Here is a 15,981-nt window from a genome sequence, read left to right as displayed (position 1 = left end):
ATATCGGACCACTTTATCATATAGCTGCCATAGGAACGAACGGTCGAAAATTAAGTTGTTGTACGAAAAAACATTTTGTTTTCACGATATCTTGACCAAACGCGGCATTTATTAGTTTTACTCTACTCCTCATATATATGCAAAATCCTATCATGATCGGACCACTATATCATATAGCTGCCATAGAAACGATCGGTCGAACATTAAGTTTTTGTATATAAAAACATTTTCTTTTTCAAGATATCTGGACATAACTCGGCATTTATTAGTTTTACTATACTCCTCATATATAGGCAATATCCTATTAAAATCGGACCACTATATCATATTTCTACCATAGGAACGATCGGTCAAAAATTAAATTGTATGTAAAAGCATTTGCTTTTTCAAGATATCTTGACCAAACTCGGCATTTATTTATGAATTTTCCTATTCTCCTCATATAGTTGCAATATCCTATTAATATCGGACCACTATATCATATAGCTGCCATAGGAACGATCGGTCAAGAATTTAGTTGTTGTATGAAAAAACATTTTGTTTTCCAGTTATCTTGACCGATCTAGGCATTTATTAGTTTTACTGTACCACTATATCATATAGCTGCCATAGGAACGATCGGTCGAACATTAAGTTTTTGTATATAAGAACATTTTGTTTATCAAGATATCTTGACCAAACTCGGCAATTATTAGTTTTACTATACTCCTCATATATATGCAAAGTCCTATTAAGATGTGGCCACTATATCATACATCTGTCATAGGAACGATCGGTCGAAAAGTAGGTTTTGTTGTATGAAAAAACATTTTGATTTTAAAGATATCTTGACCAAACTCGGCATTTATTAGGTTTACTACTCTCCTCATATGAAGGCGAAATCATTTTAAGATCGGAACACTATATCATATAGCTGTCATAGGAACGATCGGTCGAAAACTAAGCTGTTGTACGAAAAAAAATGTTGTTCTTAAGATATCTTGACCACGCTCGGCATTTATTGGTTTCACTATACTCCTCATATATATGCAAATCCTATTAATTTATTATTTTTCCTGCACTCCTCATATATATGCAAAATCCTAATAATATCCGACCACTATATCATATAATTGCCATAGGAACGACTGATCGAAAATTAAGTTGTTGTATGAAATAACATTTTGTTTTTAAAGATATCTTGACCAAACTCGGCATTTATTAAACTAATAATACTACTAATACTGTACACCTCATATATGTGCAAAATCATATTAAGATCGAACAACTATATCATATAGCTGCTATAGGAACGATCGGTCGAACATTAGTTTTTGTATAAAAAAAACGATTTATTTTTTCAAGATATCTTGACCAAACTCGGCATTCATTAATCTTACTGTTCTCCTCGTATATAGCCAATATCCTATTAAGATTGGACCACTATATCATGTATCTGCCATAGGAACGATGGTCGAGAATTAAGTTGTTGGATGAAAAAACATTTTATATTTCTAGATATCTTGACCAAACTCGGCATTTATTAGTTTCAATATACTCCTCATATATATGCAAATCCTATTAATTTACTATTTGTCCTGCACTCCTCATATACATGCAAAATCTTAATAATATCCGACCACTGTATCATATAATTGCCATAGGAACGACCGGTCGAAAATTAAGTTGTTGGGTGAAAAAACATTTTGTTTTTCAAGATATCTTGAACAAACTCGGAATTTATTAGATTTACTATGCTCCTCATATATAGGCAAAATAATATTAAGATCGGACCACTATATCATTAAGCTGTCTTAGTATTGATCGGTGAAAAATTAAATTGTTGTATGAAAAAACATTTTGTTTTTGAAGATATATTGACAAAACTTGGTATTTACTTTTTAGTTTTACTATACTACTCATATATATGCAAAATTTAATTGATATCGGACCAATATATCATATAGCTGCCATAGCAACGACCGGTCGAAAATTAAGTTGTATGAAAAAACATTTTCTTTTTCAATATTTCTTGACCAAACTCGGCATTTAATAGGATAACTGTACTCCTCATATATAGGCAACATCCTTTTAAGGTCGGACCACTATATCATATATCTGTCATAGGAACGATCGGTCGAAAACTCAGTTGTTGTATGAAAAAACATTTTATTTTTCTAGATATCTTGACCAAACTCGGCATTTATTGGTTTCACTATACTCCTCATATATATGCAAATCCTATTAATTTATTATTTTTCCTGCACTCCTCATATATATGCAAAATCCCAATAATATCCGACCACTATATCATATAATTGCCATAGGAACGACCGATCGAAAATTAAGTTGTTGTATGAAATAACATTTTGTTTTTCAAGATATCTTGAACAAACTCGGCATTCATTAATCTTACTGTTCTCCTCGTATATAGCCAATATCCTATTAAGATTGGACCACTATATCATGTATCTGCCATAGGAACGATGGTCGAGAATTAAGTTGTTGGATGAAAAAACATTTTATATTTCTAGATATCTTGACCAAACTCGGCATTTATTGGTTTCACTATACTCCTCATATATATGCAAATCCTATTAATTTATTATTTTTCCTGCACTCCTCATATATATGCAAAATCCTAATAATATCCGACCACTATATCATATAATTGCCATAGGAACGACTGATCGAAAATTAAGTTGTTGTATGAAATAACATTTTGTTTTTAAAGATATCTTGACCAAACTCGGCATTTATTAAACTAATAATACTACTAATACTGTACACCTCATATATGTGCAAAATCATATTAAGATCGAACAACTATATCATATAGCTGCTATAGAAACGATCGGTCGAACATTAGTTTTTGTATAAAAAAAACGATTTATTTTTTCAAGATATCTTGACCAAACTCGGCATTCATTAATCTTACTGTTCTCCTCGTATATAGCCAATATCCTATTAAGATTGGACCACTATATCATGTATCTGCCATAGGAACGATGGTCGAGAATTAAGTTGTTGGATGAAAAAACATTTTATATTTCTAGATATCTTGACCAAACTCGGCATTTATTAGTTTCACTATACTCCTCATATATATGCAAATCCTATTAATTTACTATTTGTCCTGCACTCCTCATATACATGCAAAATCTTAATAATATCCGACCACTGTATCATATAATTGCCATAGAAACGACCGGTCGAAAATTAAGTTGTTGGGTGAAAAAACATTTTGTTTTTCAAGATATCTTGAACAAACTCGGAATTTATTAGATTTACTATGCTCCTCATATATAGGCAAAATAATATTAAGATCGGACCACTATATCATTAAGCTGTCTTAGTATTGATCGGTGAAAAATTAAATTGTTGTATGAAAAAACATTTTGTTTTTGAAGATATATTGACAAAACTTGGTATTTACTTTTTAGTTTTACTATACTACTCATATATATGCAAAATTTAATTTATATCGGACCAATATATCATATAGCTGCCATAGCAACGACCGGTCGAAAATTAAGTTGTATGAAAAAACATTTTCTTTTTCAATATTTCTTGACCAAACTCGGCATTTAATAGGATAACTGTACTCCTCATATATAGGCAACATCCTTTTAAGGTCGGACCACTATATCATATATCTGTCATAGGAACGATCGGTCGAAAACTCAGTTGTTGTATGAAAAAACATTTTATTTTTCTAGATATCTTGACCAAACTCGGCATTTATTGGTTTCACTATACTCCTCATATATATGCAAATCCTATTAATTTATTATTTTTCCTGCACTCCTCATATATATGCAAAATCCCAATAATATCCGACCACTATATCATATAATTGCCATAGGAACGACCGATCGAAAATTAAGTTGTTGTATGAAATAACATTTTGTTTTTCAAGATATCTTGAACAAACTCGGCATTTATTAATCTAATAATACTACTAATACTGTACACCTCATATATGTGCAAAATCATATTAAGATCGGACAACTATATCATAAAGCTGCTATAGGAACAATCGGTCGAACATTAAGTTTTTGTATATAAAAGCGATTTCTTTCGGAATTTATTAGTTTTACTGTACTCCTCATATATATGCAATATCCTATTAAGATCGGACCACAATATCATATAGCTGCCATAGGGACGATCGGTCGAAAATTAAATTGTACGAAAAAACATTTTGTTCATTAAGATATCTTGACCAAAACTCGGCATTTATTAGTTTTACTATACACCTTATGTATATGCAAAATCATATTTAGATCGGACCACTTTATCATATAGCTGCTATAGGAACGATCGGTCGAACATTAGTTTTTGTATAAAAAAAAGATTTCTTTTTCAAGATATCTTGACCAAACTCGGCATTCATTAATCTTACTGTTCTCCTCATATATAGGCAAAATTCTATTAAGATCGGACCACTTTCTCATATAGCTGCTATAGGAACGATCGGTCGAACATTAGTTTTTGTATAAAAAAAACGATTTATTTTTTCAAGATATCTTGACCAAACTCGGCATTCATTAATCTTACTGTTCTCCTCGTATATAGCCAATATCCTATTAAGATTGGACCACTATATCATGTATCTGCCATAGGAACGATCGGTCGAGAATTAAGTTGTTGGATGAAAAAACATTTTATATTTCTAGATATCTTGACCAAACTCCGCATTTATTAGTTTCACTATACTCCTCATATATATGCAAATCCTATTAATTTACTATTTGTCCTGCACTCCTCATATACATGCAAAATCTTAATAATATCCGACCACTGTATCATATAATTGCCATAGGAACGATCGGTCGAAAATTAAGTTGTTGGGTGAAAAAACATTTTGTTTTTCAAGATATCTTGAACAAACTCGGAATTTATTAGATTTACTATGCTCCTCATATATAGGCAAAATAATATTAAGATCGGACCACTATATCATTAAGCTGTCTTAGTATTGATCGGTGAAAAATTAAATTGTTGTATGAAAAAACATTTTGTTTTTGAAGATATATTGACAAAACTTGGTATTTACTTTTTAGTTTTACTATACTACTCATATATATCCAAAATTTTGTTGATATCGGACCACTATATCATATAGCTGCCATAGCAACGACCGGTCGAAAATTAAGTTGTATGAAAAAACATTTTCTTTTTCAAGATTTCTTGACCAAACTCGGCATTTAATAGGATAACTGTACTCCTCATATATAGGCAACATCCTTTTAAGGTCGGACCACTATATCATATATCTGTCATAGAAACGATCGGTCGAAAACTCAGTTGTTGTATGAAAAAACATTTTATTTTTCTAGATATCTTGACCAAACTCGGCATTTATTGGTTTCACTATACTCCTCATATATCTGCAAATCCTATTAATTTATTATTTTTCCTGCATTCCTCATATATATGCAAAATCCCAATAATATCCGACCACTATATCATATAATTGCCATAGGAACGACTGATCGAAAATTAAGTTGTTGTATGAAATAACATTTTGTTTTTAAAGATATCTTGACCAAACTCGGCATTTATTAAACTAATAATACTACTAATACTGTACACCTCATATATGTGCAAAATCATATTAAGATCGAACAACTATATCATATAGCTGCTATAGGAACGATCGGTCGAACATTAGTTTTTGTATAAAAAAAACGATTTATTTTTTCAAGATATCTTGACCAAACTCGGCATTCATTAATCTTACTGTTCTCCTCGTATATAGCCAATATCCTATTAAGATTGGACCACTATATCATGTATCTGCCATAGGAACGATCGGTCGAGAATTAAGTTGTTGGATGAAAAAACATTTTATATTTCTAGATATCTTGACCAAACTCGGCATTTATTAGTTTCACTATACTCCTCATATATATGCAAATCCTATTAATTTACTATTTGTCCTGCACTCCTCATATACATGCAAAATCTTAATAATATCCGACCACTGTATCATATAATTGCCATAGGAACGATCGGTCGAAAATTAAGTTGTTGGGTGAAAAAACATTTTGTTTTTCAAGATATCTTGAACAAACTCGGAATTTATTAGATTTACTATGCTCCTCATATATAGGCAAAATAATATTAAGATCGGACCACTATATCATTAAGCTGTCTTAGTATTGATCGGTGAAAAATTAAATTGTTGTATGAAAAAACATTTTGTTTTTGAAGATATATTGACAAAACTTGGTATTTACTTTTTAGTTTTACTATACTACTCATATATATGCAAAATTTAATTGATATCGGACCAATATATCATATAGCTGCCATAGCAACGACCGGTCGAAAATTAAGTTGTATGAAAAAACATTTTCTTTTTCAATATTTCTTGACCAAACTCGGCATTTAATAGGATAACTGTACTCCTCATATATAGGCAACATCCTTTTAAGGTCGGACCACTATATCATATATCTGTCATAGGAACGATCGGTCGAAAACTCAGTTGTTGTATGAAAAAACATTTTATTTTTCTAGATATCTTGACCAAACTCGGCATTTATTGGTTTCACTATACTCCTCATATATATGCAAATCCTATTAATTTATTATTTTTCCTGCACTCCTCATATATATGCAAAATCCCAATAATATCCGACCACTATATCATATAATTGCCATAGGAACGACCGATCGAAAATTAAGTTGTTGTATGAAATAACATTTTGTTTTTCAAGATATCTTGAACAAACTCGGCATTTATTAATCTAATAATACTACTAATACTGTACACCTCATATATGTGCAAAATCATATTAAGATCGGACAACTATATCATAAAGCTGCTATAGGAACAATCGGTCGAACATTAAGTTTTTGTATATAAAAGCGATTTCTTTCGGAATTTATTAGTTTTACTGTACTCCTCATATATATGCAATATCCTATTAAGATCGGACCACAATATCATATAGCTGCCATAGGGACGATCGGTCGAAAATTAAATTGTACGAAAAAACATTTTGTTCATTAAGATTTCTTGACCAAAACTCGGCATTTATTAGTTTTACTATACACCTTATGTATATGCAAAATCATATTAAGATCGGACCACTTTATCATATAGCTGCTATAGGAACGATCGGTCGAACATTAGTTTTTGTATAAAAAAAAGATTTCTTTTTCAAGATATCTTGACCAAACTCGGCATTCATTAATCTTACTGTTCTCCTCATATATAGGCAAAATTCTATTAAGATCGGACCACTTTCTCATATAGCTGCTATAGGAACGATCGGTCGAACATTAGTTTTTGTATAAAAAAAACGATTTATTTTTTCAAGATATCTTGACCAAACTCGGCATTCATTAATCTTACTGTTCTCCTCGTATATAGCCAATATCCTATTAAGATTGGACCACTATATCATGTATCTGCCATAGGAACGATCGGTCGAGAATTAAGTTGTTGGATGAAAAAACATTTTATATTTCTAGATATCTTGACCAAACTCGGCATTTATTAGTTTCACTATACTCCTCATATATATGCAAATCCTATTAATTTACTATTTGTCCTGCACTCCTCATATACATGCAAAATCTTAATAATATCCGACCACTGTATCATATAATTGCCATAGGAACGATCGGTCGAAAATTAAGTTGTTGGGTGAAAAAACATTTTGTTTTTCAAGATATCTTGAACAAACTCGGAATTTATTAGATTTACTATGCTCCTCATATATAGGCAAAATAATATTAAGATCGGACCACTATATCATTAAGCTGTCTTAGTATTGATCGGTGAAAAATTAAATTGTTGTATGAAAAAACATTTTGTTTTTGAAGATATATTGACAAAACTTGGTATTTACTTTTTAGTTTTACTATACTACTCATATATATGCAAAATTTTATTGATACCGGACCACTATATCATATAGCTGCCATAGCAACGACCGGTCGAAAATTAAGTTGTATGAAAAAACATTTTCTTTTTCAAGATTTCTTGACCAAACTCGGCATTTAATAGGATAACTGTACTCCTCATATATAGGCAACATCCTTTTAAGGTCGGAAACATCCTTTTAAGGTCGGTCATATATCTGTCATAGAAACGATCGGTCGAAAACTCAGTTGTTGTATGAAAAAACATTTTATTTTTCTAGATATCTTGACCAAACTCGGCATTTATTGGTTTCACTATACTCCTCATATATCTGCAAATCCTATTAATTTATTATTTTTCCTGCACTCCTCATATATATGCAAAATCCCAATAATATCCGACCACTATATCATATAATTGCCATAGGAGCGACCGATCGAAAATTAAGTTGTATGAAATAACATTTTGTTTTTCAAGATATCTTGAACAAACTCGGCATTTATTAATCTAATAATACTACTAATACTGTACACCTCATATATGTGCAAAATCATATTAAGATCGGACAACTATATCATAAAGCTGCTATAGGAACGATCGGTCGAACATTAAGTTTTTGTATATAAAAGCGATTTCTTTCGGAATTTATTAGTTTTACTGTACTCCTCATATATATGCAATATCCTATTAAGATCGGACCACAATATCATATAGCTGCCATAGGGACGATCGGTCGAAAATTAGGTTGTACGAAAAAATATTTTGTTCTTCAAGATATCTTGACCAACCTCGGCATCTATTAGTTTTACTATACTCTCCATATATAGGCAAAATCCTATTAAGATCGGACCACTATATCATATCGCTGCCATAGGAACGATCGGTCGAAAATTAAGTTGTACGAAAAAACATTTAGTTTTTCAAGATATCTTGACCAAAACGCGGCATTTATTAGTTTTACTCTACTCCTCATATATATGCAAAATCCTATTATGATCGGACCACTATATCATATAGCTGCCATAGAAACCATCGGTCGAACATTAAGTTTTTGTATATAAAAACATTTTCTTTTTCAAGATATCTGGACATAACTCGGCATTTATTAGTTTTACTATACTCCTCATATATAGGCAATATCCTATTAAAATCGGACCACTATATCATATTTCTACCATAGGAACGATCGGTCAAAAATTAAATTGTATGTAAAAGCATTTGCTTTTTCAAGATATCTTGACCAAACTCGGCATTTATTTATGAATTTTCCTATTCTCCTCATATAGTTGCAATATCCTATTAATATCGGACCACTATATCATATAGCTGCCATAGGAACGATCGGTCAAGAATTTAGTTTTTGTATGAAAAAACATTTTGTTTTCCAGTTATCTTGACCAATCTAGGCATTTACTAGTTTTACTGTACCACTATATCATATAGCTGCCATAGGAACGATCGGTCGAACATTAAGTTTTTGTATATAAGAACATTTTGTTTATCAAGATATCTTGACCAAACTCGGCAATTATTAGTTTTACTATACTCCTCATATATATTGATGGCTCTGGCGACCTTTCCATATTTCAATATTTATTTGTTGGCTGGCTCGAGGTCCGTGTTTGTTAAAACAAACAATGAAAAACAATTTTATTCAATTCTCTTCCGATATATTTCGGTTGCACATCGGCAAACCGTCTTCAGGGCACTAACACCAAGATACAAAAAACAATTAACAATTATAATACAATAAATTAAACATTATTTCGAACATTTTACATACATTATTTTACACGTCTGCGCTTTTTGACGTGGAGATTGTTACTGAGGTTGTTTGACTGTTTAAGAGGTGTCTGTACAAGTGAGCGCAATTTTCTGTGTCTGTCTTGTAGTTTAGTCGTTTGTAGGTTGGTGTGTTAATTATGTGTAGCATTTCCAATGTGTGTCGCTTGTTATAGTGTTGTTCTTGTTGTAAGATTGTTGTTTCATCAAAATTTGGTGTGTGGTTGCTTCTTATACAATGGGTCATAAGTGCTGTTTTCTGTATATTATTTTGATGTCTTAGTTTGAAGTCCGATTTATGTTGACTAATCCTTGTTTTTAGCTTCGATTTTGTTGTACCTATGTAGACACTATTGCACTTGTTGTTGTTATCCCCGCCACATGGTATTTGGTAAACGACGTTGCTTTTTTCGATCATCGGGATTTTCGACTTTATCTTGTTGAAGAATTTTTGTAATGTATTCGTCGGTTTGTGTGCTACTTTTATATCTTGTTTGTTATAACAGTCTGAGTTTGTGAGGCGTTCTGATAGTCGTGGTACATATATTAGTGATTTGTATATTTTAGCAGGTTCTGTTGGCTTTTTTCTTTCGATTTGTCGTCTTTTTAATAATGTTTTGATTATATTTGGGGGGAAGTCATTTTTGGTCAAAAGTTCTTTGATTTCATGTTCAATTTCTTTGTGGTATATTGTGTCCGATATTTTCATCATTCTATTCATACAGCCTAGTGCTGTATTGATTATCATACTCTTTGGGTGGTTTGAATTGAAGTTGAGTATTCGTCCGGAGGCTATGGGTTTCCTATACCACTTTATTTTGAGTGTGTTGTCCATTCTGCTTACAATAGAGTCTAAAAATGGTAATTTCCCGTCCTTTTCTAATTCCATTGTAAATTTTATCTGTTTGTGGAAGGAATTCAATTCTTTTAGAATATTTTCCACGTCTATTTTGTTCGTTATGGCAAAAAGGTCATCTACATATTTGGTCAAGAGTCTTGGTTTTATTTTTAATTTATCTGTAATCTTGTCCAACAGTTCCTCCATTAATATATCTGCGATTACTGGGGAAGCCGGTGATCCCATTGGCATTCCCTTAAGTTGTGTGTATATTTTGTCTTCGTATTTGAAATATCTGTTTTCCTGTATGCAAAATCTAACTATGTCCATAAATAGTTGTTTCGGTATATTCGTGTGCTCTTCTAATTTGGTCCATTTTTGTCTTATTGTGTCAAGTGCTAATTCTATTGGTATGCTGGGAAATAAGGATACTACGTCAAAAGATACTAATGTTTCCTCTTCTCTAATCTGGGAGTTGTTGACTCTGTCTTTAAAATCTACCGCGTTCTTGATGTTGTACCTAGAGTCCATTGTCAGATTTTTTAATATTTGTATTATATATTTGCACAGCCCGTAAGATGGAGATCCTATGGAAGAACATATTGGTCTCAGTGGAGTTCCTTCCTTGTGTATTTTTGGTAGTCCATATATCCTCGGAGGTACCGCTGTTGTTGTAGTCATCTTATTTCTTTCGTCCTTTGAAATAAGACCCATCTTGAATAATTGTGCTACGAAGGTGTTATTCTTTGTCTGTAGTCTTGATGTCGGATCCAGTCTCAATGTTCTATACGCGCATAAGTCGTCTAAAATATTTGTCATTTTATTTTTATATTCATCCTCATCCATTGCTACGGTTTTGTTGCCCTTATCCGACGATAGAATTTTAATATTTATATTTTCTTTCAGTAATTTTCGTGTCTGTTCCACTGTGTCCAGTATTGCTCGATCCCTACTGTTTTGGTTGTTCTTGGTTTTATGCTCTTTGACTAACAAAGAGAATTTTGTACGCGCCGACTCTTGTGTTTCCTTTTCTTTTATTGTTTGCACTAGCTCCTCACCGTCTGCGATGTATTTCAAGAGAGGAAAATCTCTCTTGCTGATTGGGAGAGCGAACTTCGGCCCTTTTGCGAGTAACGCTACGACGTTTGGCGGGAATTCTATTTTTGTTTTGTTTACAAACCACTCTCTTTGCGTGTTGTTATCCGCTAAGGCTAGGTTCCGTTGATCTCGTAACTTATCGTGTTTCGTTTCTTGTCTTTTCTTGAGTGTTGTTGTTATTTTGTTTTCTATATTTCTCTCGCTCTCAAAAAACGCTTTTGCGTCATCTGTGGTCATCAGTTGTTCTATGTTTGTTTTTGCTTTTTGCATATGTTTTGTTTGTTCTTGTAATAGGTTGTGTTTGTGTTTTATAAGTAAGTTTAATATTTTGGTATGGTAAAAATGTGTGTGTCTAGTCAATGTTCTTGTTATGTCAGGGTGGGTTTTATTGTCAGTGGTCAGTATGGTCAAATGCTGTGTCAAGTTTTTGATGAAGTTAGGTATTAAATTTGATTTTCTACATTTTAACAAAAATTTTAAACTAGATTTAAGTTTAGTTAATTTTACCAGTGTTAGTTGGAATTTATTAATTGTTCTTTTCGAATCCTTGTATTTAGTTTTTATTTTTGCGTAGCTCATGTTGGTTGCTGTGCATACGGCGTGCCTTCCGTTGATATTTATTGATGGCTCTGGCGACCTTTCCATATTTCAATATTTATTTGTTGGCTGGCTCGAGGTCCGTGTTTGTTAAAACAAACAATGAAAAACAATTTTATTCAATTCTCTTCCGATATATTTCGGTTGCACATCGGCAAACCGTCTTCAGGGCACTAACACCAAGATACAAAAAACAATTAACAATTATAATACAATAAATTAAACATTATTTCGAACATTTTACATACATTATTTTACACGTCTGCGCTTTTTGACGTGGAGATTGTTACTGAGGTTGTTTGACTGTTTAAGAGGTGTCTGTACAAGTGAGCGCAATTTTCTGTGTCTGTCTTGTAGTTTAGTCGTTTGTAGGTTGGTGTGTTAATTATGTGTAGCATTTCCAATGTGTGTCGCTTGTTATAGTGTTGTTCTTGTTGTAAGATTGTTGTTTCATCAAAATTTGGTGTGTGGTTGCTTCTTATACAATGGGTCATAAGTGCTGTTTTCTGTATATTATTTTGATGTCTTAGTTTGAAGTCCGATTTATGTTGACTAATCCTTGTTTTTAGCTTCGATTTTGTTGTACCTATGTAGACACTATTGCACTTGTTGTTGTTATCCCCGCCACATGGTATTTGGTAAACGACGTTGCTTTTTTCGATCATCGGGATTTTCGACTTTATCTTGTTGAAGAATTTTTGTAATGTATTCGTCGGTTTGTGTGCTACTTTTATATCTTGTTTGTTATAACAGTCTGAGTTTGTGAGGCGTTCTGATAGTCGTGGTACATATATTAGTGATTTGTATATTTTAGCAGGTTCTGTTGGCTTTTTTCTTTCGATTTGTCGTCTTTTTAATAATGTTTTGATTATATTTGGGGGGAAGTCATTTTTGGTCAAAAGTTCTTTGATTTCATGTTCAATTTCTTTGTGGTATATTGTGTCCGATATTTTCATCATTCTATTCATACAGCCTAGTGCTGTATTGATTATCATACTCTTTGGGTGGTTTGAATTGAAGTTGAGTATTCGTCCGGAGGCTATGGGTTTCCTATACCACTTTATTTTGAGTGTGTTGTCCATTCTGCTTACAATAGAGTCTAAAAATGGTAATTTCCCGTCCTTTTCTAATTCCATTGTAAATTTTATCTGTTTGTGGAAGGAATTCAATTCTTTTAGAATATTTTCCACGTCTATTTTGTTCGTTATGGCAAAAAGGTCATCTACATATTTGGTCAAGAGTCTTGGTTTTATTTTTAATTTATCTGTAATCTTGTCCAACAGTTCCTCCATTAATATATCTGCGATTACTGGGGAAGCCGGTGATCCCATTGGCATTCCCTTAAGTTGTGTGTATATTTTGTCTTCGTATTTGAAATATCTGTTTTCCTGTATGCAAAATCTAACTATGTCCATAAATAGTTGTTTCGGTATATTCGTGTGCTCTTCTAATTTGGTCCATTTTTGTCTTATTGTGTCAAGTGCTAATTCTATTGGTATGCTGGGAAATAAGGATACTACGTCAAAAGATACTAATGTTTCCTCTTCTCTAATCTGGGAGTTGTTGACTCTGTCTTTAAAATCTACCGCGTTCTTGATGTTGTACCTAGAGTCCATTGTCAGATTTTTTAATATTTGTATTATATATTTGCACAGCCCGTAAGATGGAGATCCTATGGAAGAACATATTGGTCTCAGTGGAGTTCCTTCCTTGTGTATTTTTGGTAGTCCATATATCCTCGGAGGTACCGCTGTTGTTGTAGTCATCTTATTTCTTTCGTCCTTTGAAATAAGACCCATCTTGAATAATTGTGCTACGAAGGTGTTATTCTTTGTCTGTAGTCTTGATGTCGGATCCAGTCTCAATGTTCTATACGCGCATAAGTCGTCTAAAATATTTGTCATTTTATTTTTATATTCATCCTCATCCATTGCTACGGTTTTGTTGCCCTTATCCGACGATAGAATTTTAATATTTATATTTTCTTTCAGTAATTTTCGTGTCTGTTCCACTGTGTCCAGTATTGCTCGATCCCTACTGTTTTGGTTGTTCTTAGTTTTATGCTCTTTGACTAACAAAGAGAATTTTGTACGCGCCGACTCTTGTGTTTCCTTTTCTTTTATTGTTTGCACTAGCTCCTCACCGTCTGCGATGTATTTCAAGAGAGGAAAATCTCTCTTGCTGATTGGGAGAGCGAACTTCGGCCCTTTTGCGAGTAACGCTACGACGTTTGGCGGGAATTCTATTTTTGTTTTGTTTACAAACCACTCTCTTTGCGTGTTGTTATCCGCTAAGGCTAGGTTCCGTTGATCTCGTAACTTATCGTGTTTCGTTTCTTGTCTTTTCTTGAGTGTTGTTGTTATTTTGTTTTCTATATTTCTCTCGCTCTCAAAAAACGCTTTTGCGTCATCTGTGGTCATCAGTTGTTCTATGTTTGTTTTTGCTTTTTGCATATGTTTTGTTTGTTCTTGTAATAGGTTGTGTTTGTGTTTTATAAGTAAGTTTAATATTTTGGTATGGTAAAAATGTGTGTGTCTAGTCAATGTTCTTGTTATGTCAGGGTGGGTTTTATTGTCAGTGGTCAGTATGGTCAAATGCTGTGTCAAGTTTTTGATGAAGTTAGGTATTAAATTTGATTTTCTACATTTTAACAAAAATTTTAAACTAGATTTAAGTTTAGTTAATTTTACCAGTGTTAGTTGGAATTTATTAATTGTTCTTTTCGAATCCTTGTATTTAGTTTTTATTTTTGCGTAGCTCATGTTGGTTGCTGTGCATACGGCGTGCCTTCCGTTGATATTTATTGATGGCTCTGGCGACCTTTCCATATTTCAATATTTATTTGTTGGCTGGCTCGAGGTCCGTGTTTGTTAAAACAAACAATGAAAAACAATTTTATTCAATTCTCTTCCGATATATTTCGGTTGCACATCGGCAAACCGTCTTCAGGGCACTAACACCAAGATACAAAAAACAATTAACAATTATAATACAATAAATTAAACATTATTTCGAACATTTTACATACATTATTTTACACGTCTGCGCTTTTTGACGTGGAGATTGTTACTGAGGTTGTTTGACTGTTTAAGAGGTGTCTGTACAAGTGAGCGCAATTTTCTGTGTCTGTCTTGTAGTTTAGTCGTTTGTAGGTTGGTGTGTTAATTATGTGTAGCATTTCCAATGTGTGTCGCTTGTTATAGTGTTGTTCTTGTTGTAAGGTTGTTGTTTCATCAAAATTTGGTGTGTGGTTGCTTCTTATACAATGGGTCATAAGTGCTGTTTTCTGTATATTATTTTGATGTCTTAGTTTGAAGTCCGATTTATGTTGACTAATCCTTGTTTTTAGCTTCGATTTTGTTGTACCTATGTAGACACTATTGCACTTGTTGTTGTTATCCCCGCCACATGGTATTTGGTAAACGACGTTGCTTTTTTCGATCATCGGGATTTTCGACTTTATCTTGTTGAAGAATTTTTGTAATGTATTCGTCGGTTTGTGTGCTACTTTTATATCTTGTTTGTTATAACAGTCTGAGTTTGTGAGGCGTTCTGATAGTCGTGGTACATATATTAGTGATTTGTATATTTTAGCAGGTTCTGTTGGCTTTTTTCTTTCGATTTGTCGTCTTTTTAATAATGTTTTGATTATATTTGGGGGGAAGTCATTTTTGGTCAAAAGTTCTTTGATTTCATGTTCAATTTCTTTGTGGTATATTGTGTCCGATATTTTCATCATTCTATTCATACAGCCTAGTGCTGTATTGATTATCATACTCTTTGGGTGGTTTGAATTGAAGTTGAG

The 15,981-nt window shown here is 32.7% G+C and overlaps 2 long non-coding RNA genes across 2 annotated transcripts; both read right to left on the bottom strand.

The window, feature by feature from the left end:
* Nucleotides 1-11,852: 11,852 nt before the first annotated feature.
* LOC138911593 (uncharacterized) lies at nt 11,853-12,506 on the bottom strand. The gene is made up of 2 exons (XR_011417322.1): nt 12,425-12,506; nt 11,853-12,349 (listed from the first exon to the last, which is right to left on the bottom strand). It is a non-coding gene; the product is annotated as an uncharacterized lncRNA (long non-coding RNA).
* A 2,126-nt stretch (nt 12,507-14,632) lies between these two features.
* Nucleotides 14,633-15,286, bottom strand: LOC138911594 (uncharacterized). Its single transcript, XR_011417323.1, has 2 exons — nt 15,205-15,286; nt 14,633-15,129 (listed from the first exon to the last, which is right to left on the bottom strand). It is a non-coding gene; the product is annotated as an uncharacterized lncRNA (long non-coding RNA).
* Nucleotides 15,287-15,981: the final 695 nt, after the last annotated feature.

Source organism: Drosophila virilis, unplaced genomic scaffold (genome assembly GCF_030788295.1).
Source record: "Drosophila virilis strain 15010-1051.87 unplaced genomic scaffold, Dvir_AGI_RSII-ME tig00001642, whole genome shotgun sequence".
Taxonomy (NCBI): Eukaryota; Metazoa; Arthropoda; class Insecta; order Diptera; family Drosophilidae; genus Drosophila; species Drosophila virilis.
This window is presented reverse-complemented; position numbering and strand designations above follow the sequence as displayed.